This window comes from Macaca mulatta, chromosome 6, assembly GCF_049350105.2.
Source record: "Macaca mulatta isolate MMU2019108-1 chromosome 6, T2T-MMU8v2.0, whole genome shotgun sequence".
Lineage (NCBI taxonomy): Eukaryota > Metazoa > Chordata > Mammalia > Primates > Cercopithecidae > Macaca > Macaca mulatta.
Window position 1 is genome coordinate 145,636,351 of NC_133411.1, and position 23,872 is coordinate 145,660,222.

Below are 23,872 nucleotides of genomic sequence, written 5' to 3' on the forward strand. Positions count from 1 at the left end.
TGCTCACCCAAAGCCTGTTTAGTGGTCTCTTCACACAGACGCAAGTGAAAATCATGTCTTATGTGGGAACATGGATGGAGCTGGAGGCTATTATCCTTAGCACACTAATGCAGGAACAGAAAACCGAATACCTCATGTTCTCACTTATAAGTAGGGGCTAAATGATGACAATTTATGAACACAAATAAGAAAACAACAGACACTGAGGTCTACTTGAGAGTGGAGGAGGGAGAGGAGCAGAGAAGATAACTATTTGGTACTGTACTTAATACCTGGGTGATGAAATAAACTGTACAGGAAATCCCCATGACATGCGTTAACCTATATAATAAACCTTCACATGTACCACCAAACCTAAACTAAAAGTTAAAAAGAAAAGAATATTAGGTGTAAAAAGACATGCTGATTATTTTTCTAAATTATGCTTTGATTTTGGAATGACAAAATCAAGAGTTATGAGTTATGAGAGGAGATTTAGGCACTTGATTAAAATAGAAACAATAGCTTGGTTACCTATTAATCAAAGAGACCATAAATATTTTAAATAAACATTGAAAAAGATGACACAAGTATATGGAATCTTGGCTCTTTAGAATCAAAGGCATGATAAAGTGACACGAAGAACAGAAAATTATTCTGGCGAGACTTTGAATCCTTGCTCTCCAGACAGATAACACAGGGTGTAAAAAATAACCTTTTTCTCTCCCTCATAAGAGCAGAATAAATACTCTAAGACAAATCTATCATTTTGACAGAGAGAAATCATATTCTAGGTTTTCATTAATGTCAGACTCCGCAGTGAAGATTTTCAGGTTCCTCCGGCCCTCCTTTTTTAAACTTACGGATGAGCCCATCAGCACTGAGCAAACTTTTCCAGAATTTGAGGACATTCCTTCACTTCTTTCAGACTCATCATTTGTAAGTATTACAAATCAATTTCTAAAAACCATCTACAACTTTCTATATTCAAGTTTTGTCTTCCATTATTCTTTTTCACACATGGAACAACCAGACACTTTACTTAGGTCAAAACTACCTCTTTTATCCTTGCCATTTTTCTTTCCCATGATCTTGCAAATAGTTGAATTTATTTGCCATAATGCCTGGTATAGTTTTTTGTTTGTTTATTTGTTTGGGTTTTTTTGTCTTTTTTTGTTTGTCTTGTTTTTTTGTTGTTTTTAGGTGGAGTCTCACTCTATTGCCCAGGCTGGAGTGCAGTGGTGCAATCTCAGCTCACTGCAACCTCTGCCTCCCAGGTTCAAGTGATTCTCCTGCTTCAGCCTCCAAAGTAGCTGGAATTACAGGCTCGCACTACCACACCCAGCTAATTTTCGTATTTTTAGTAGAGACAGGGTTTCACCATGTTGTCCAGGCTGATCTTGAACTCTGGGGCTCAAATGATCCACCTACCTCAGTCTCCCAAAGTGCTGGGATTATAGGCATGAGCCACCATGCCCAGCCCCTGGTGTAGTCTTAACCGTTTATATTCATTAAAACTGATAAATTATATTTTAAAAAGGGAATTTATAAGTAAGTATGTAATTAAGAATTATCTATCATACATAAGCATTTAAGCATACCCAAAAGCATAAAGGAACATATAATACAACCTCCTACTGCCATCCACATGCCTTTTACACCTTCTCCAAGTGGTAAAAAGAAACACTTCCACTAACAAGATCCAAAGATACAGCCACTCTATAATATATGCAAATAGGAAGCATAAGTATACCCATTTAGATGTTAAGATGACACTCAGTAACCAAGATTTCTGTATTCTATTTTACTTAGAAATTACCCAGGTAGCCAGAGATTATTCATTAATCATTATCCATTATCAATTTAACATTAGTCTATAGATTCAAAGTTTACTGAGGGTGTTAGAAATTATGTTCAAACAGACATACTACAAATATAATTGCTGTTAATAGAAAAGGTTTGTAAAAACTCTAATTCAATTTATTTGAAAATTTTGTTTTTTCACAATCCTAAATATTATATAGGCCTAATATTAGCTAATCTAATAAATGAATTAGTGTAAAAAGTTTAGGAAGTTCAGATTAACTAGTCTCTTCGTGTAAAAGAAAATATAACAAACCTTACTTTCAAAAAATCTTATATTTATACCCCACACTGATAAAACTGCAGGAAATTACATGTAACTGTTGCTAATCCTAATTATTAAATCAATCTGATTTGGACATTGACTCATCTTGATTACTTGAATTTTGATTCTTATGAAAATGTCTCCTAGCTAGCATTTTCTGTAAGAAAGAATTTTTGTAGGTTAGCCCATTTAAAATATTAGTTTAGTTTCTTTATTTTGGGGAATGACATGGTTTGGCTCTGTATCCCCACCCAAATCTTACGTTTAATTGTAATTCCCTATGTTGGGGTAGAACTTAGTGGGAGATGATTGAATTATGGTGGTGGATTTCCCCCTGCTGTTCTCATGATAGTTAATGAATTCTCACAAGGTCTGGTTGTTTAAAATTGTGTAGCTCTTCCCCTTTTGTCCTCTCTCTCCTGTCACCATGTGAAGATTTGCTTGCTTTACCTTTACTTCCAACATGATTGCAAGTTTCCTGAGGCCTCCCCAGCCATGCCTTTGGTACAGCCTATGGAACCATGAGTCAATTAAACCTCTTGTCTTTAAAAACTATCCAGTCCTGGGTAGTTCTTTATAGAAATGTGAGAACAAACTAATACAGAAAATTGGTACCAGAGAAGTGGGGCATTGCTATAAAGATACATGAAAATGTAGAAGCAACTTTGGAACTGTGTAATGGGCAGAAGTTGAAACAGTTTGGAGGGCTCAGAAGAAGACAGGAAGGTGAGGGAAAGTTTGGAACTTCCTAGAAACTTGTTGAATGGTTGTGACCAAAATGCTGATAGTGATATGGACAGTGGTGTCCAAGCTGAAGTGGTCTCACATGGAGATGAGGAACTTATTGGGAACTGGAATAAAAGATCCCTCTTGCTACACTTTAGCAAAGAGACTGGCAGCATCGTGCCCCTGCTTTAGAGATCTGTGGAACTTTGAACTTAAGACACATGATTAGGGTATCTGGTGGAAGAAATTTCTAAGCAGAAAAGTGTTCAAGATATGGCCTGGCTGTGTCTAAAAGCCTATGCTCATTTCCATAAACAAAGAAATGACCTAAAACTAGACCTTATATTTAAAAAGAAGCAGAGCATGAAAGCTCAGAAAACATGCAGTCAGACCATGCAACAGAAGAGAAAAACTCATTTTCTGGGGGGGAAAAAATTAAGGCTACAGAAATTTGCATAAGTAAAGAAGAGCTGAATGTGAATAGCCAAGAGAGTGGAGAGAATGCCTTCAGGGCATTTCAGAGACCTTAGCAGGAGCCCCACCAATCACAGGCCTGCAGGCCTAAAAGGGAAAAATGGTTTTGTGGGTCAGGCTCAAGGACTTGCTGCTCTGTGCATCCTTGGGACATGGTACCCTGCATCCCAATTGCCCCAGCTCAAGCCGTGACTAAATGGATCAAAGTACAGCTGGGGTCATTGTTTCAGAGGATGCAAGGCCCAATCCTTGCTGACTTCCAAGTGGTGTTGGGCTTGTGCATGTACAGAAAGCAAGAGTTGAGGTTTGGGGACCTCTGCCTAGATTTCAGAGGATGCTTGGAAATGCCTGAATGTCCAGGCAGAAGTTTGCTGAATGGATGGAGCCCTCATGGAGACCCTCCACTAGGGCAGTGTGGAGGGGAAATGTGGGGCTTGAACTGCCACACAGAGTCCCCACTGGGGCACTGCCTAGCAGAGCTGTGAGAAGAGGGCCACTATCCTCCACCTCCCAGAATGGTAGGTCCTTTGACAGCTTGCACTGTGCATGTGGAAAAGCCAAAGGTACTCAATGCCAGCCTGTGAAAGCAGCCATGAGGGCTGTACCCTGCAAAGCCATAGAGGCAGAGCTGCCCAAGGTTTTGGGAGCCTACCCCTTGCATCAGTGTGGCCTGGATGTGAGACATGGAGTCAAAGGAGATTATTTTGGAGCTTTAAGATTTAATAACTTCCCTGCTGGGTTTGGGAATTGCATGGGGCCTGTAGCTCCCTTTGTTTGGGACAATTTCTCCCTTTTGGAATGAGATAATTTATTCAATGCCTATACCCCCATTATATCATAGAAAAACTAACTTGTTTTTTATTTTACAGGCTCACAGGGGGAAACAACTTGCCTTGTCTCAGATGAGACTTTGGACTTGAACTTTTGAGTTAATGCCGGAATGAGTTAAGACTTTGGAGGTCTGTTGGGAAGGTATGATTATGTTTTGAAATGTGAGAAGAACATGAGATCTTGGTGGGGGGGGGGGGCGTCCAGGGACAGAATGATATGGTTTGACTCTGTGTCCCCACCCAAATCTCATGTTAAATTTTAATTCCCAATGTTAGGGGAGTAACCTGGTGTGAGTTGATTGGATCATGGGGGTGTATTTCTCCCTTGCTGTTCTCCTGATAATTAGTGAGTTGTCACAAAATCTAGTTGTTGTCTGAAAGTGTGTAGTGCTTCCCCTTTCACTTCCTCTCCCCTGTCACTATATGAAGATGTGTTTGGTTCCCCTTTGCCTTCTGCCATGATTGTAAGTTTTCTGAGGGCTCCCGAGTCATGCCTCCTGTACAACCTGTGGAACTGTGAACCAATTAAACCTCTTTTCTTTATAAACTTTTCAGTCTCAGGTAATATTTTATAGAAATGTGAGAATAAACTAATATGGGGAATTCTGAGAATATTATATCTATGTAATTCCTTAATATTATGAAGCATTTAATTAATTTAAGAGACATTGTAATCTAATTTATTAATATCCTTCAGGAGAAGGAAAATGTTTCACACTCACAATGAGAAGTAAAGCTTTTCTTAATTTCACACAAACCTACAGAGAGCTTACAGTTTCAGTTCTGTAAACTAAGTCATGGGTCAAGAACAGATAGAAATACAAACATTCACTTATCCAGATCTCAAAGGAATGTGCTTTGTTCCAGGAAGCACAACATACTTTCTTAGTTACTTGAGCTCACAAATGGTCAAACAAACAAACTGAAAAGACTGACAGAATTATCTCTCACTTCTCACCCAAGAGAGTATATCCCATCGTTCCAGTAAAGATCACCAAATGATCACACTATGCAGCCAGAGTCCCATCACTGCAGTCACCAGTGGCAAATGACTCTTGGCCATGCTTAAATCAGAACCAGGGCTAAATCTGTCCAAGGGCCAAAATAAAAAAGAGAAACATGATTAGAAGAGTGAGCAAGTGAAAGTTTGAGAGAGAGAGGAAAGACAAAGGTTTATTACCACTTGAGATCCATTGTAGGAGTCAAAAATCACTGATCGGAGCTGCAGCAGCCCAGGTGTGCTTCCAATGCCTCAGAATTTGATGAAAACTGGCAGGTTAATCCACTTGACAATCTCAGCAAAGCTTCAAAAACCAACAATTATTTCAATTCCCCAAGATTTAAAAACATGCAAATATAGAAGCAACATGTATCCAAAATTTACTGATTCATCAATAAGGAAATAAGATGGTAAAGCTATTTAAAAGAGCATTTTGATCAAATAAACAATCTAATGCAACTTAAAGAACTAGAGAAGCAAGAGAAAACAGAACCAAAAATTAGTAGAAGAAAAAAATAATAAAGATCAGAGCAGAAATAAGTGAAACAGAAATGGAAAAACAATACAAAACATCAATGAAACAAAAAAGTTTTTCAGAGTCTAACAAAATTGACAAATCTTTAGCCAGACTAAAAGAAAAAGAGAAAATATTCAAATAAATAAGATCAGAATAAAAAGGACATATTACAACTGATACTGCAGAAATTCAAAGGATCACTAGTGACTACTATGAGCAACCATATGCCAATAAATTGGAAAATTTGCAAAAAGTGGACAAATTTCTAGATTCATAAAACCTACCAAGATTGAAACAGGAAGAAATTCAAAACCTGAACAGACTGATAACAAGTAACAAGCTTGAAGTCATAATAATAACAATAAAAATCTCCCAATAAAGAGAAACCTGGGACCTGATGGCTTTTAGTGAATTCTACTAAACCGAATTCTACTAAACATTTAAAGAAGAACCAATACCAATTAGTTCTTCTAATTCTACTAAACATTTAAGGAAGAACTAATATAAATCCTACTCAAACTATTCCAAAAAATAGATGAGGATGGAATACCGCCAAACTCATTCTACGAGGCCAGTATTACCCTGATATCAAAACCAGTCAAAGACACATCAAAAAAGAAAACTACAGGCCAGTATCCTTGATGAATATTGATGCAAAAATCCTCAATGAAATACTAGCAAGCTGAATTCAACAGCACATTAGAAAGATCATTCATCATGACAAGTAGGATTTATCCCTGAGATGCAAGAATGGTTCCATATACACAAATCAATCAGTGTGATATATCATATAAACAGAATGAAGGAGAAAAATCATATGATCATTTCATTGACACTGGAAAAGCATTTGATAAAATTCAACATCCCTTCATGATAAAAACTCTGAAAACCTGGGGATAGAAGGAACATACTTCAACATGATAAAAACAACAGACCCACAGCTAATATACTAAATGGGGGAAAACTGAAAGGTTTTCCTCTAAGATCAGGAACACAACAAGGGTGCCTGCTGTCACCACTGTTACTCAACATGGTGCTAGAAGTTTTAGCTAATCAGACTAGAGACATGCAAAAGAATGAAACTAGAGCCCTATCTCTCAACATATAAACAAATAGAGTCAAAGAGGATTAAAGACTTAAATCTAAGACCTCAAATTATGAAGCCACTATAACAAAACATTGGGGAAAATCTCCAGGACATTGGTATGGGCAAACATTTCTTGAGTATTACCCTACAAATATAGACAACCAAAGCAAAAACAGACAAATAGGATCACATCAACTCAAAAAGCTTCTGCCCAGAAAAGGTTGTAATCAACAAAGAGAAGAGACAACCCACAGAATGTGAGAAAATATTTGCAAACTACTCATCTGGCAAGTAATTAATAACCAGAATATATAAGAAGCTACAGGGAAAAAAAATCAAATAATCTGATCAAAAGACGGGCAAAAGATTTCAATAGACATTTCTCAAAAGAAGATATACAAATGGCAAACAGGCATATAAAAAGGGACTCAACATTATTAATCATCAGAGAAATGCAAATGAAAATTATGATGAGATATCATCTCACCCCAATTAAAATGGCTTATATCCAAAAGACAGGCAATAACAAATGCCGGAAAGGATATGGGGAAAAGGGAATGCTTGTATACTGTTGGTAGGAATGTAAATTAGTACAACCACTATGCAGAACAATTTGGAGATGCCTCAGCAAACTAAAAATTGAGCTACCATATAATCCAGCAACTCCACTGCTGGATATATACCCAAAAGAAAAGAACTCAGTGTATCGACGAGGTATGTGGATTCCTATGTTTGCTGTAGCACTGTTTTCAATAGCAAAGATTTGGAAGCAACCTGAGTGTCCATCAACAGATGAATGGATAGAGAAAATGTGGTACACATACACAATGAAGTACTATTCACCCATTAAAAAAAATGAGAATCAGTCATTTGCAACAACATAAACAACATAGATGGAACTGGAGATCAATATGTTAAGTGAAATAAGCCAGGCACAGAAAGACAAATATTGCATGTTTTCACTTGTTTGTGGGATCTAAAAATCAAAACAACTGAACTCATGGACATAGAGAGTAGGAGGATGTTTACCAGAGTCTGGAAAGGGTAGTAGGAGGGGGTGGGTAAGGTGAGGATCGTTAATGGGTACAAAAAAGAAAAATAGAAAAAATAAAAATGACCTACTATTTGATAGCACAAATAGTGACTATTATTAATAATGACTGCACATTTTAAAATAAAGAGAGTAATTAGGTTGTTTGCAACTCAATGAATAAATGCTTGAGTGGATGGATACCCCATTCTCCATGATGTGCTTATTTCACATTGCATGCTTGTATAAAAACATTTCATGTACCCCATAAATATATGTATCTACTATGTACCCACAAAAATAAAACATAAAAATAGATTTTTTAAAAAGACTTACTATGAAACTAAGAAAAATATCTCTTTAAAATATAGTAAGGATGAAAAATAAAACTTACATTTTACACAAAAAGTAAGTAAATAAAAGAGCATTTTGAGGAACATGGACTATGTTTACCATATTGTGGTAGGCTGAAAAACGATCCCCCAACACTGTCATCCCCAGAACCTGTGAATATAATATCTTACATGGCAAGAAAGATTTTAAAAATTAATTTAGTCTAAGGATATTTATATCGGGAGATAATCCTGGATTATCTGAGTGCTCTCAGTTTAATCACAGAATAAAAGTAGAAGAGGAAGGCAGAGAGTAGGTCAGAAGGATGCTATGTGAGAAGGACCTGCTGTTGCTGGCTTTCAAGTTAGAGGAAGGGGACCATGAGCCAAGAAACATGATGACCTCCACAAGCTGGGAATACCCCTCAACTTACACTTAGCAAGAATATGGATGGGGACCTCAGTCATATACCTGTAAGGAACTGAATTCTTCCAATAACTCAAGTGAGCAGGAAACAGATTATCTCCTGAGAGACTCCAAAAAGGAGCAAAGCGTGCAGAGACCTTGATTTTAGTCTGGTAAGACTTGTACCAAACTTCTGATATTCAGAAGTATAGAATAATAAATCTGAGTTGTTTTAAGCCATGACATTCATGGGAATTTGCTATAGCAACAATAGAAAACTAACATACTCGAATGGAGATTTAATTTGTTAACATCCTACAGGACAATAAAATTGTGACCTTGAAACTTATCTTTTCTACCACACAGATACCTACATTATGCATTTGATATGGTTAAGTTTTGTGTCCCCACCCAAATCTCATCTTGAATTGTAACCCATAGGTGCTGAGCGAGAGACCTAATAGGAAGTGATTGGATCATGGGGGCAGTTTCCCTGTTCTCATGATGGCGAGTGAATTCTCATGAGATGTGATGGTTTTATAAATGGTAGTTTTTCCTGTGCTTTCACATGACCTCTTTCACCTGCTTCCCCTTCCACCATGATTGTAAGTTTTGAGGCCCCCCCAGCTATGTGGAGCTGTGAGTCAATTAAACTTCTTTCCTTTGTAAATTACCCAGTCTTGAGTACTACCTTTACAGCAGTGTGAGAACAGAATAATAAAGCATTTAACGTCAGAGTATGATTTCATAGTTAATAGGGAATATCAAAATCAAAAGCAGGTACATTATTCTAGATATTCAAATTATTGTTGAGTTAATCCATTAAACAAAGTCCGAGTATGACATTGAGAGAACATGCTATTCACCTTTTTACCTTCTTTCCAAGTTTAATTAATTTTTTTTCTGCCAGGTGAGATGTCATTTCATTTTATAGACTATAAGTTTCATGAGGGCAAACACCGTATTTTTTTTCAATTGATGTCTTACTTGAGTCTAACACATTGCCTGACATATTGTGGGTGCTAAACAAATGTTAAATGGATAAACAAACCTCTGCAATCTCATGTCTGAATATTTCCTGCTGTGAAATTTATGATTCAACTTCACTGAATTCCTTAAATATCAATAAACCAGGCCGGGCGCGGTGGCTAAAGCCTGTAATCCCAGCACTTTGGGAGGCCGAGACGGGCGGATCACGAGGTCAGGAGATCGAGACCATCCTGGCTAACACAGTGAAACCCCGTCTCTACTAAAAATACAAAAAATTAGCCGGGCGTGGTGGCGGCGCCTGTAGTCCCAGCTACACGGGAGGCTGAGGCAGGAGAATGGCGGGAACCCGGGAGGCGGAGCTTGCAGTGAGCTGAGATCCGGCCACTGCACTCCAGCCTGGGCGACAGAGCAAGACTCCGCCTCAAAAAAAAAAAAAAAAAAAAAAAAAAAAAAAAAAAAAATCAATAAACCATGCTCTCTCTCACTGTGAGACTTTTGCACTCTTTTTTCTCTGCCTGAAACCCATATCCCCATTTTGCCTGGCTAATGAGCAATCAATGTTGGAGCTCAGCTCAGACGTCACCTCCTCTGGGAAGCAGCGTCTGGTCGCTCTCCTCTTCCCATACATCATTCTCTTTCCTCTCACAGTCTGTGTACTTACCCCTCCATAGCACTTAACACATTATATTTTTCTGTATGTTCTCTTCTTGATAGACTAATGCAGCAAACAATAATAGTGTTTTTGTTTGTTTGTTTGTTTTTAAGACAGGGTCTCCCTCTGTTGCCCAGGCTGGAGTTCAGTGGCGCCATCATGGCTCACCACAGCCTCAACCTCCCCAGGCTCAGGTGATCCTCTCATCTCAGCCTCCCAAGTAGCTGGGACCACAGGCCTGCACCACCACACCCAGCTGTTTATTTAAATTTTTGTATTTTTAGTAAAGACAGTATTTCACCATTTTGCCCAGGCTGGTCTTCAAACTGCTGAGCAACCAGAACAGTTTATTCATCAACCCTAGAGTCAGACTGCCTGGCTCTACAATTGACTAGCTGTATTAATTTACATCATTTAATCCATGACTCAATTTTTCATCTCTAAAGTAACAATAATATTAATGCAATTGCTGCATATGGCTGTTGTGAGGACTTAGGACAGAGCCTGGTATACAGCTAGCTCACAGGAAGCTTTTGCTGTTTCGTAAGCTTCTTGAACTCAGAACCACCATCATATTCACGCTTTTCCTTAGTTTCTGATACAGAAGGCCTGACATAGAGTGAGTGTTCAGTATCCTTTGGTGACTTGAAGAGAATTATGATCCAGTAAAGAACATCCTTCTGTGGGACCATAATTGGACATAAAAGAGCAATGTCTTTACAGTGAGATAAACTACCCAGAGAGGCTCGACTTCAAAGGCAAGAGGGATCCTCCAACTCATCCCCACCCCAAATATCTGGAAACCAAAGTACCGGTCCTGGTGCTCCCTGGAGGGGCCTGTTGACTCAATATCTCATTACATCACAGATGCAAGAAGCCTATTCCCAAATAGACTGTGGATTCTCAGTAACAGCAGACCCTTTCCATCCCTAACTCCCTAATACACATAAACGCATGTGCACACACATACACACCACTCCCTCCATCCCACCCCAACCTTCCTGGATCAGGAAATTCTCCTGTGGTCTTTAGACCCATTATGCTGACCCTGGGAATCAGCCTTTATAATTCCAAGAGCTTGTTCAGGCCCAGGATGACTCTTGAGGGAAAATAAGAGTTGTCTCTGGCTGAGGGAATGCAGTGCCATGCCTTCCCTCTTTGGTTATTGGGGTTCCTAGCTGAGTCATTACACCCCTTTTGGTGCACAGATTGAGAGCTTTCCACAGACTTTCTGCCCAGCAGGGTCCGGAAGCACCAGCCCAGTCAGGAACAGCACAGAGCTGGCTGATGACTTCATCAAATTCACACTCCTGCAGGCATCTGCCTACAGCCCCCACAGAGTGAAAAGAGAACATAAATTACGTGAAAGGCACAGTCACTTTGCAGAAATTACCCTGAGCCAGCATGGAATTTGTACATGGATAGAAACTGTGAGATTTGGTATGAATTTTTAAAGGCCCAGTCTTATCACATATTGGACCTGTGTGGACCGCATTCAAAAGAGCTGTGCAGGAGCCTCACTGATGATTGTCCACATCCTCCTAGTTTCCATCTGTTATTGAATAAGGTTTTACATTGTTTGCCAATGTATGCTTTTATTTTTCCTATCACTAAAGAGCAGAAAACACTGAATAAACATAAAATAAAACTAGACAGTACATGTCTGAATTATTATTACTATTTTGCCATTGAGAAAAGTGAGCCAGAAGAGGTTACACAAAATGTGAAAGGCTATATAACACAATAGGCACAGAGACCAGACTCTTGAGTTCCAGATTTGTAGGGAGATTACAACATATGATCCATACAATAATCTACCAGTTGGATGCTATTAACCCACTAACAAGGAAGCACTTTATTTTTATTTTTATTTTTTGCCAATTAAACACTTATTTTTTACCTGAAAACTCCACAGCTAATAAAAGAGGTGGGTGAATATTAGAACTTTTGCTTTTTTTTGGTTTGTTTGTTTTATTATTATACCTTAAGTTCTAGGGTAAATGTGCACAACGTGCAGGTTTGTTACATATGTATACATGTGCCATGTTGGTGTGTTGCACCCATTAACTCGTCATTTACATTAGGTATTTCTTCTAATGCTATCCCATCCTCTGCCCCCTACCCCACGACAGGTCCTGGGGTGTGATGTTCCCCGCCCTGTGTACAAGTGTTCTCATTGTTCAATTCCCACCCATGAATAAGAACATGTGGTGTTTGGTTTTCTGTCCTTGTGATAGTTTGCTCAGAATTATGGTTTCCAGCTTCATCCATGTCCCTGCAAAGGACATGAACTCATCCTTGTTTATGGCTGCATTGTATTCCATGGTGTAGATGTGCCACATTTTCTTAATCCAGTCTATCATTGATGGACATTTGGGTTAGTTCCAAGTCTTTGCTATTGTGAATAGTGCTGCAATAAACATACGTGTGCATGTGTCTTTACAGTAGCATGATTTATAATCCTTTGGGTATATACCCAGTAATGGGATCGCTGGGTCAAATGGTATTTCTAGTTCTAGATCCTTGAGGAATCGCCACACTGTCTTCCACAGTGGTTGAACTAGTTTACAATCCCACCAACAGTGTAAAAGTGTTCCTATTCCTCCACATCCTCTCCAGCATCTGTTGTTTCCTGACTTTTTAATGATCGCCAATCTAACTGGTGTAAGATGGTATCTCATTGTGGTTTTGATTTGCATTTCTCTGATGACCAGTGATAATGAGCATTTTTTCATGTGTCTGTTGGCTGCATAAATGTCTTCTTTTGAGAAGTGTCTGTTCATATCCTTTGCCCACTTTTTGATGAGTTTGTTTGTTTTTTTCTTGTAAATTTGTTTAAGTTCTTTGTAGATTCCGGATATTAGCCCTTTGTCAGATGAGTAGATTGCAAAAATTTTCTCCCATTCTATATTTTGCCTGTTCACTCTGATGGTAGTTTCTTTTGCTGTGCAGAAGCTCTTTAATTTAATTAGATCCCATTTGTCAATTTTGGCTTCTGTTGCCATTGCTTTTGATGTTTTAGTCATGAAGTCTTTGCCCATGCCTATGTCCTGAATGCTATTGCCTAGGTTTTCTTCTAGGGTTTTTATGGTTTTAGGTCTAACATTTAAGTCATTAATCCACCTTGAATTACTTTTGAATAAGGTGTAAGGAAGGGATCCAATTTCAGCTTTCTACATATGGCTAGCCAGTTTTCCCAGCACCATTTATTAAATAGAGAATCCTTTCCCCATTTCTTGTTTTTGTCAGGTTTGTCAAAGATCGGATGGTTGTAGATGTGTGGTGTTATTTCTGAGGGCTCTGTTCTGTTCCATTGGTCTATATCTCTGTTTTGGTACCAGTACCATGCTGTTTTGGTTACTTTAGCCTTGTAGTATAGTTTGAAGTCAGGTAGCGTGATGCTCCCAGCTTTGTTCTTTTGGCTTAGGATTGTCTTGGCAATGCGGGCTCTTTTTTGATTTCATATGAACTTTAAAGCAGTTTTCTTCCAATTCTGTGAAGAAAGTCATCGGTAGCTTGATGGGGATGGCATTGAATCTATAAATTACCTTGGGCAGTATGGCCATTTTCATGATATTGATTCTTCCTATACGTGAGCAAGGGATGTTCTTCCATTTGTGTCCTCTTTTATTTCATCGAGCAGTGGTTTGTAGTTCTCCTTTAAGAGGTCCGTCACATCCCTCGTAAGTTAGATTCCTAGGTATTTTATTCTCTTCATCTTGTGAATGGGAGTTCACTCATGATTTGGCTATCTGTGTGTCTGTTATTGGTGTAGAAGAATGCTTGTGATTTTTGCACATTGATTTTGTGTCCTGAGATTTGCTGAAGTTGCTTATCAGCTTAAGGAGATTTTGAGCTGAGACAATGAGGTTTTCTAAATATACAATCATGTCATATGCAAAGAGGTACAACTTAACTTTCTCTTTTCCTAATTGAATACCCTTTATTTATTTCTCTTGCCTGATTGCCCTCGCCAGAACTTCCAACACTGTGTTGAATAGGAGTGGTGAGAGAGGGCATCCCTGTCTTGTGCCAGTTTTCAAAGGGAATGCCTCCAGTTATTGTCCATTATATGTTATTGGCTGTGGATTTGTCATAAATAGGTCTTATTATATTGAGATACATTCCATCAATACCTAGTTTATTGACAGTTTTCAGCATGAAGGGCTGTTGAATTTTGTCAAAGGCTTTTTCTGCATCTATTGAGATAATCATGTGGTTTTTGTCATTGGTTCTGTTTATGTGATGGATTATGTTTATTGATTTGCGTATGTTGAACCAGGCTTGCATCTCAATGAAGAAGTCAATTTGATCGTGGTGGATAAGCTTTTTGATGTGCTGCTGGATTCAGTTTGCCAGTATTTTATTAAGGACTTTTGCATTGATGTTCATCAGGGTTATTGGTCTAAAATTCTCTTTTTTTGTTGTGTCTCTGCCAGGCTCTGGTATCAGGATGCCACTGGCCTCATAAAACGAGTTAGGGAGGATTCCCTCTTTTTCTATTGATTTGAATAATTTCAGAAGGAATGGTACCAGCTCCTTCTTACACCTCTGGTAGAATTCTTCTGTGAATCCATCTGGTCCTGGACTTTTTTTTTTGTTGGTAGGCTATTAATTATTGCCTCAATTATAGGGCCTGTTATTGATCTATTCAGAGATTCAACTTCTTCCTGGTTTAGTCTTGGGAGGGTGTATGTGTCCAGGAATTTATCAATTTTTTTCTAGATTTTCTAGTTTATTTGCGTAGAGGTGTCAGAGTATTCTCTGACAGTAGTTTGTATTTCTGTGGGAAGTACTCTCTTGAAAGGAATAAGACTGGATTCTGAGAGTAAACATTTGATAAAAAACTATAGTTCAAATCCTGCACACCTGGGTGACTTAGAAAATTTTAACTATAAATAATGGCATTCAAAACACATAGGAATATTGGCAAAGGGAGTCCCAAATGCCATGCCCAGGCTAATTGTCTTTCTCTCTTCTCTCTAGCACAGCAGTTAGTTGACATTTAAAGGGTCACTGTGCCAGAAGGCAGCTTGCCTTGGCCCATGGCAATGCCAGAAATCGCAAGACCAAGCTGAAAAAGCACAAAGAAGTTTCCTTTGGTTCCAGACACCTCTTGGCTTGAATAGGAAATAGCCTCTTATTGACACTACACTGCAATTTCAAATAATATGTTTTTTATCACCCCTTTGAGAAATATCACCTTGGGTTCATCTCAGAAAAAAAAATAGAAAGTAGAATTTTTTCGAACTTAATCCCCTTGGGCTCATCTCAGAAAAAAATAGAAAGTAGAATTCTTTCAGACTTAATCCCCTTTTTGTATTTGTCTCCTCTGTATCTCTCCAAAGTAGACGGGTAGGAAAGGGAAACAGTGCTGTAGAAAATGGGACAAGACTGCACCCTAATAAAACAAGAAGATATCGTTTATCAGAGGTCTCCTTTCAAGCCTCGAGTTTCTCATTGTCCCAACATTACTCCCACAAATGCCTTGCTGGGAGAGTCTTTTATGCTAGACCTCTGCCATCTTCCCATCCTTTCTCCCTTCCTCCTAACCTTCACTCTTGAGAAACACTCATTCTGGCTTCGGTGTCCATAGAACCTTGAAGCAGCTTTCTGGTGAGGAGGTAAGCTACTTCCTGCAAAACTATCAGTAGCTACTATTGATTAATGTAGTCTCCTGACCAGATAATGTATTCCTGTTCCAACAGAAGTCTTCTTGAGATATCTGAAAGTAACATGTAACCAGAGGGAAGATTTTTGGAGGGTTCTTAAACTAGCTCTACCCAGGGAACTGCCAACAATAACTTTCTGTGGCATTTGTTAAATTGTCATTTTGCCCCTCACTGCTTGACTTAGCCCTCTTGACAAGGGCCAGGAGGAGACAACAAGTCTCAAAGAGCAGTGTATATCAAAGCCTGACTTGCCAGCAATGCCTGACCCTGCCAAAGAAAGCAGGGACGCCCCCACAGAACCTCTTAGAAACCTCAACTCTCTCAGCCTCTTGCCCCAGAGCATCACTGGCAGGCATAGACCAAGCATATTCACAATCACACATACCTCTTTTTTTGCTTTTATTCATTTTAATTTATAACAACTATTTATTTAGGACGTGCTTCTGTGGGCTGTTAAATTGTTTTACTGTCAAATCATAGCTGTATACATTTGTGGGGTGTTAAAACAATAGATGTTTTAACATATATATACACAATGAGTGTGATTAAATCAAGCTAATTAATACATCTATCACCTTGCTTACCTATCTTTTTTTATGGTGAGGATTTGAAATTTACTCTCTTAGTTGTTTTGAAATATACAATACAGTATTATTGACTGTAGTCACCCTGGTGTGCAATATATCTCAAAATCTATCCCTACTGTCTTTCTGAAACTTTGTACCCTTTGATTAACAACTCCCATTCCCAACTCAATCTGAAACATTGTACCCTTTGATCAGCAACTCTTCATTCCCTCCCTCCCAGCCCACTCTCAGCCTCTTTCTACTCTCTATTTCTATGAGTTCAACTTTGTTAGGTTTTTACATGTAAGTGAGATCATGCAGTATTTGTCTTTCTGTGCCTGGTTTATTTTACTTATCAGTTTTAACAGTTTTTTTGGTGAAGCATTTATGGTTTTCTATACATAAGATCATGCCATCAGCATATAGAGATAATTTTACTTCTTCCCTTTCTGTAATTATGTCTCTTATTTCTTTCTCTTTCTTAATTGCTCTGGCTAGAAACATTGGACTTGAATTATACTTTAATATATAATTAAAAGACAGCAAGAAAACATGAGAGAACATGGGTTCACATGCATATGAAGCAGAGAAACATAGTGGATTTTTGTTAGGAGGATATAATTTCCAATCATCCAGACCCTTTTCACTCAATAATTTCCTACACTGCAGAGAAGTTGGGTGTTGGATCACTTCCTTCTATGCTTTTTACACCAGAAGTATAAATTCTAGCAATGTGTTAATGTATTATCAAATGTGGTTATAAATCCCCAAATAATTTGTAACACACACACACACACACACACACACACAGAGAGAGAGAGAGAGAGAGAGAGAGAGACCAAATTTGTAGGAAAAAATCATGTTTTGGAGTTGCATAGGCCATAGCAGTGATTTTTAGAAGCCAAATGCCAAGAGAATAGAGGTGTTGAGCACTATAGCCCCTTTGTTCCTAATTAAGCACAAGTAAATGTATTTGAGTTATTTGATTAGATCTATTAGATTTTATTTTGCATGTAACTAGCATACAGCCAGACCTGGGAGTACTCACTCACCACTAAATTGTCTCCTGATTAGAAGGTTGAGGGTTGTTGGTTGGCATTTGGTTCAGTTAGAAAACTCCCATTCTGAATGCCAATCTAAACTGGCCACCTTGCAACAAAAAGAAACGGTGTGTTGGCCATGGGCTGGTTCATACTGCGTTGAGGCTGAGGATGTGTGGTTTGATGGAAAACTGAATGCTGGAGCTCCCCATCAGCCTTCCCACATATGAATGCCTACAGTGTCTCCTAACTACTATGAGAACAGGACTCATAATCAAGAGCCTTCAGGAGAGCCTGGATTGATGGGCATGTGTCCTGTGCCCTGAACAAATTGTGCTTCCTAAAGCCAGCACTGGTGCCCGCTAGCACCCCTCCATGAAAACTTAGGTCCACACCAGAGCTGAACTCCCTCTTCACTTCTCTCAAGTATGCTCAGATTAATTTCTGTCTTAGTTCATTTTGTGCAGGTATAACAAAATAACTGAGACTGGGTAATTTATAAAGATTTATATTAAATTTTATATATATTATATTATATTAATTTATATTAAATTTATATTAAAAAGAACAACTATTTATTTTCTCACAGTTCTTTGCCTGCCCTTCCTCCAGAATTTTTTTGTTTGTCCTTCTTTACCTCCTGCAAGTTGAATGCCTACCTCATGCTCCCAGGGCTCCTCTCTATTAGAAAATTTGGTCCCCACTGGTACTATTGGTTACCCATGACTGTCTCCCTTGCTGAGGCTGTGAGCTATAAGAGGCTGACTTTGTCTCTATAAACTCAACCCAATCCAGTACCAAGGACAGAGTATGCCCTCAGCAAATGGGTGTCAAATGGATGGATGGATGAAAAAAAAAATCATTGTACAACTTGACTTGGATTAAACAAATATTGAATGTCTCCTATGTGTCGGACTCAGTGCTAAGAATTCAGTGGTGACCATACAGACATAGTTACTGCCTTTAAGGAGCTTCCAATCTGGTTTATAAGTTTATAAGCCCCAACCCTTTTCCTTCTCCCTCCCTGAAAAAGTCTACCTAACAGCCTGCTTCTCAGTGTTTAGGATACATCCAGGCTCTCTTGAAGGCAGAGGACAGAGCAGGGGTCTCAGTCATATTCTCAGTTCTATCTGCCACAAGAGTAATGTAAGTGCAGATGGTACTGATGGGAGAGAAGCTCAATCTTCTGTCTTTTGGCTCACCATTCAGAGGCTCCTACTTTCTGTGACAGTCCCCCTCAGGGCCATATTATGGCTTTTCACTCTTTCAGGTGCCTGCACTCCTGCTGACCTCCTCAGTCCTGAGTCAGTGCAACAGATGCCAGAACTTTCCATGTCCCCACATTGAGTGCAAATCACACAGCATTAAACAAAACAGATATCAGCACTGCCTACCCTCTGTCCCCTTCCCTTGGCAAAAGGAAATGGTAAGTGCATGCTGTTGAGCAGGTGTAGTGTATCAGGCAATTACTTTTCTAAACTCTCAACCAACCTGCAAGATAAGCATCACAGATATGGGAATCAAAGCTCTCAGAAGTTGGGCAGACTTGTTCAAGACCTCATAGGACTTGAATTCAGGTCTTTCTAGGTCCATAGCAGGCACTTATCCTACTACACCAGGCTTTATGGAGCAAAGTGAAGGACTGTGCTTTGAACAACCAGGGGTCAATTTGCTGAAATGGCCAAACATAAGTTCTTTGGAGTCCTATCAAAGGCTATGTTTTCCTCTGTGGATATTCAATCTTTAATCTCACAACCTAGAGAAAAAAAATTTATAGGTGAAAGAAAGCTGACAGGAAGGAATTTAGACAGGCTTTCCAGGGTGACATTAAATTGCCTCCGAACCAGTGAGCTATGGCAAATGCTCCACTCTGGATCAACTTTATAATACAGCTGGGGCAGCATACATCCTGCCATGCAAATGAGATTCCAGAAAGATGGGCTGAGATCAGGGTAAAATTGGGACTTGTTCTCAGAGGATGTCATGAGCTGACTGTTGGGGTGATGTTGAAACCCCAGGGTGTTATGGCCAGTGTCAATCATTCCAACTAATGTGGGGGCCAACTCTGGGCCAGGCTCTGGACCAGGCCCTCCATTTTCAGTCATGAAATTGGCAGTGAACACAAGCTGGAGAAGTGGCAATTAGACAAAGAAATCTCATGCACTGAGAAGTGGTAAAATAGGGGTGGCTCCTGTTCACACCTCCGTGTGTGAATAGAAGCCCTTGCCCTCCAGGAGCTTATGACTGCTGTGACCTGCCTGAGACCATGGTGCAAGTATCTGACAACAAATGGTACTCATTCATTCAACAAAACCTGCAGGTCAACGAAAAGACAAGATTAGTGAGACAGCCCTATCTCTTGAATATCATTACACACATTCTACAGAAGAGGGAAAATACCTCCAGACAGCTTGTCAACTTGCCTGGGCTCATGAGCTGGTGTTTGGCAGAATCAGATTGGAACACTAGACTGAATGGGATCACAAGGCCTATATCTTTCCCCAATGTAACAGAGGCTGAAATGACTCTGAATTGCCCTCTCAATGAATCTCATCTGTAAGTATTCTTTGGAGTCTGAAGAGATGCTTTGATACAAGACTAGTGTCTAGTTCATGTGCTCAACTCAGGCCAGTTGGCTCAGGCCAGAGGCCTAGAAAGAGCCCAGGCTGTTGCTAACTCTTCTTGGGGACCAGTTTATATCATACAGGGAGGAACAGTGGGTTTCACTCAAGTTGCCCTCAGCAATTGCATATCCTCCATAGTAGACTCACAGACAAGCCACCCAAATCCCCTTCAAGGAAGGACTTGCTCCCCAGCTGCTGGGGGAATAAAGCAGGCACCTCCAGCTGTCAGCTCCTCTAGGATCTGCCTCAGCTGCAGAAAGCCTGGGTCACACCTTCCTGGGCAGCCTGTATTCAGTGGCATAGGCCAGCCATTTCAGCCCAGCCCAACAATGATGGGTGATCTTTGCTCTCATGCTCCTTATCAAGTGGGCCAAGGCTTTATCAGGTCTACATTGTATTTTGACTTTTCCCTCTGAGCCATCCTGCTTCCTCCCCTTCCTTCCACAGGTGTTCATTCCTAATAGACATCTTGTTTGTTTTGTTTTGTTTTGTTTTTTGAGAGGGAGTTTCGCTCTTGTTGCCCAGGCTGGAGTGCAATGTCATGATTTTGGCTCACTGCAACCTCCGCCTCCTGGTTTCAAGTGATTCTCCTGCCTCAGCCTCCTGAGTAGCTGGGACTACAGGCACCCGCCACCATATCCAGCTAATTTTGTGTTTTTAGTAGAGATGGGTTTCTCCATGTTGGTCAGGCTGGTCTCGAACACCTGACCTCAGGTGATCCACCCGCCTCGGCCTCCCAGAGTGCTGGGATTACAGGTGTGACCTAATAGACATCTTGCACTCCAGTTTGTCTTGGCATTTACTGTCAGAGACTCCAACCTCCAGCAGTGTTGAACATCTTCAGCAGTGTGTGTGTGTGAGGAGTGGAATGAAGAGTGTTGCAAACAGACACACCCTTGCTCTCAAGATGTTCATCACTGGGCATGAAGGGAGAAGTGTAGATGGTTCAGTTCAGACTCCCATCTGCAGAAGAATTCAGAGTCTAAACTCCCTGCATCTGCCTGAGTGCCAGCACAGCGGGCCCTCCTCGATGCCCAGCCTAGCTGAGGGTGAGTCACAGAGGCCTGGGGCCATATGTGGAATCTGTGGCCCTGGGCACCAGCTTATTTCCAGCTCATCTGCCAATTACTTTGCTCATATTCTTCTCTTCACATCCACTGATCATCCTGATGCAAGCCACCAGCAAATTCCCTGAGTTCCATCTCTGGCCCCCTGCTCTCAGTCATTCTCCACAATATATCCACAGTAAACTCAAAATGCAAAGCAGATCACATTCTCTACTGCTTAAAACTTCCCAGTGGGGCCAGGCATGATGGCTCACATCTGTAATCTCAGCACTTTGGGAGGCCAAGGAAGGTGTATTGCTTGAGCCTAGGTGTTCAAGACCAGCCTGGGCAACATGTCAAAACCCTGTCCCTACAAAAAATACAAAAATTAGCCAGGAATAATGGCACATGCCTGTAGTCCAGCTACTCAGGAGGCTGAGGTGGGAGGATCACTTGAGCCCAGGAGGTGGAGGTTGCAGGGGGCCAAGATTGCACCACTGCACTCAGCCTTGGTGACAGAGCAAGATTCTGTCTCAAAAAAACAAAAACAAAAACAAAACTTCCCAATGGCTTCTTACTGCTTTTAGAATAAAACCTATAGTGCTTAAATCTGTCTATTACATTTTCCATGGTCCAACCCATGTATGTTTCAGACCTCCAAAATATTTTGGGGGATCTGCCACATGCCAGGCAGGTTCTGGAGATACAGCAATGTACAGAATGAAGTCCCTACATCCAATGAGCTTCCATCCTAAGGGGAACAGACAACAAACAATGAATGCATCAAAGAGTGATAAGGGTCAGGGAGAAAAATAGAAAGTGCTCACCAGGAACAGTGGCTCATGCCTGTAATCCCAGCACTTTGGGAGGCCAAGGCAGGCAGATCACAAAGTCAGGAGATCGAAACCATCCTGATCAACATGGTGAAACCCCATCTCTACTAAAAATACAAAAATTAGCTGGGTGTCGTTGCACATGCCTGTAGTTTCAGCTGCTCGGGAGGCTGAGGCAGGAGAATCACTTGAACCTTGGAGGTGGAGGTTGCTACTCAGGAGGCTGAGGCAGGAGAATTGCTTGCACCTGGGAGTCAGAGGTTGCAGTGAGCTGAGGTCGTGCCACTGCACTCTAGCCCAGTGACAGAGCAAGACTCTGTCTCAAAAAAAATAATTATAATAAAATAAAGAACTAAAGAAAAAAAAAAGAAAGAAAATGCTCAGGGTAGGTGATGGAGACATTGAGGAGGAGTAGACAGGTTGGTGAGAAGCCTCCATAATAAGTTGATATTCCAGCAGAGACATAAAAAGCCATGTGGGTATGTGTGTATGAGGGGAGGCAACAGGGAGTTCTCCAGCTGAGAGAAGAGCAGGTGCAAAGGCCCTGAGGTAGGGTGTGTGCTTCGCATGTATGAAGAAATGAAGGCTGGTGCTGGAGCACAGCGGATAGGAGAGACAGAGTGCATGCCAGGCCTTGTGGGTCACCATACACACTTGCAGGTTATGCTCTGAATGAGATGGGAGCTACGGAAGAATTTGAGCAGCACAGCACTGTCATCTAGCTTACATTTTCAAAGTTTCCTTCTGGCTGCTTAGGGGTAGAAATCAGGTATGAGGCTTCTGCTCACTCCAGGTGGAGTTGAACTAGGATGGTCATCATGCACAATGAAGCTGACTGGACTTGCTGAGAGAGCGGCTACAGAGTGTGAGAGAGGGTCAAGGATAGCTGCATAAAGTTTGGCCCCTGAGCAGTAGAAGAATGGAGATGTGAAAGATAAGAGGAGGGGCAGGTTTTGTGGGGAAATGAGTTCAGCTTGGACATGGGAAATTTGACAATATTTCATCTCCTATCAACCGCTGAATTCATACTGCTCATTCATCAGTTTCTAGAAATTTAAGCTAGTTTTACCTCCTGGCCTTTGCACTTGCTGTACCCTCAGCCAAATGCTCTTCCTGTCTACATAGGCAGTGGGGTGCAGCCATCTGAGAGACAGGCAGGGCTCTCACCCGTGGGCACCTTCTTTTTGCAGGTTTCAATATGGCTGTCACTTCCCTCTGATGTGTTGAAAGTAGATCCCAATCGCATGCACTGTTTGCTTTTTTTGTAGCATTTGTCACTACCCATGACCTTTGTGTTGTGTGATTCTCTGCTCGTCTAGCTCCATGAGCATCACTGGCACCTAGCTAGTGCCTGGCCCATGGAGGACACTCAGTTAATCTTTATTAAATTGATTTAACAGAGACTAGCAACCATGGTTCTATACTCCAGGGACTCATAGCCAGAATGAGAAGGATATGTCACTAAACATTAGTCACAGGTGAGAAAGAGCAAATGCAGACAGGACCAAAGGAACACCTAGCAGCCAAGGGACAGGGCAGGGGCAGGGATAGGATCTTCCAGGGAGGGCATCAGCAAGGCCAGTCAAGGGAAGATGAGCTGGCCAGGAAGGAGAGGGCATGGCCAGCCAGACCTGGGTCAACTGGGCCAAGACAGGCAGGGAAAGACTTAGCTGGCCTTCTCTCCACACAGCTGGCAGACGGAGGGAGCACAGGCCGCACCAGGACCAGGGCAGGGAGCACCACAATAAAAATACCAGCAACGTCTGCCACAAAGTCATTTTGACAGCTCCTTCTCCAGGTGGTAGAGGGAGGCTCAGAGGCCGTAAATCAGAATTAACTGCAGCTGTCATGCAAAGGGCGATTCCCCAGGACATTCATCCAGACATCAGGGGAAAGAAACCCCACTAGGCCACCCAGGCCAGCGCACAGCGTGTTCTCAC

At 40.7% G+C, this 23,872-nt stretch overlaps 1 long non-coding RNA gene across 1 annotated transcript in view; it reads left to right on the top strand.

Annotated features, from left to right (window-relative positions):
* The first annotated feature begins 463 nt into the window (after window positions 1–463).
* LOC144341247 (uncharacterized) overlaps window positions 464–23,872 on the top strand; it is a 33,596-nt gene continuing 10,187 nt past the window's right edge. The window contains exons 1-2 of the long non-coding RNA XR_013418130.1: window positions 464–918; window positions 4,177–4,279. This is a non-coding gene — a long non-coding RNA (uncharacterized LOC144341247). The remainder of the gene's footprint in view (window positions 919–4,176; window positions 4,280–23,872) is intronic.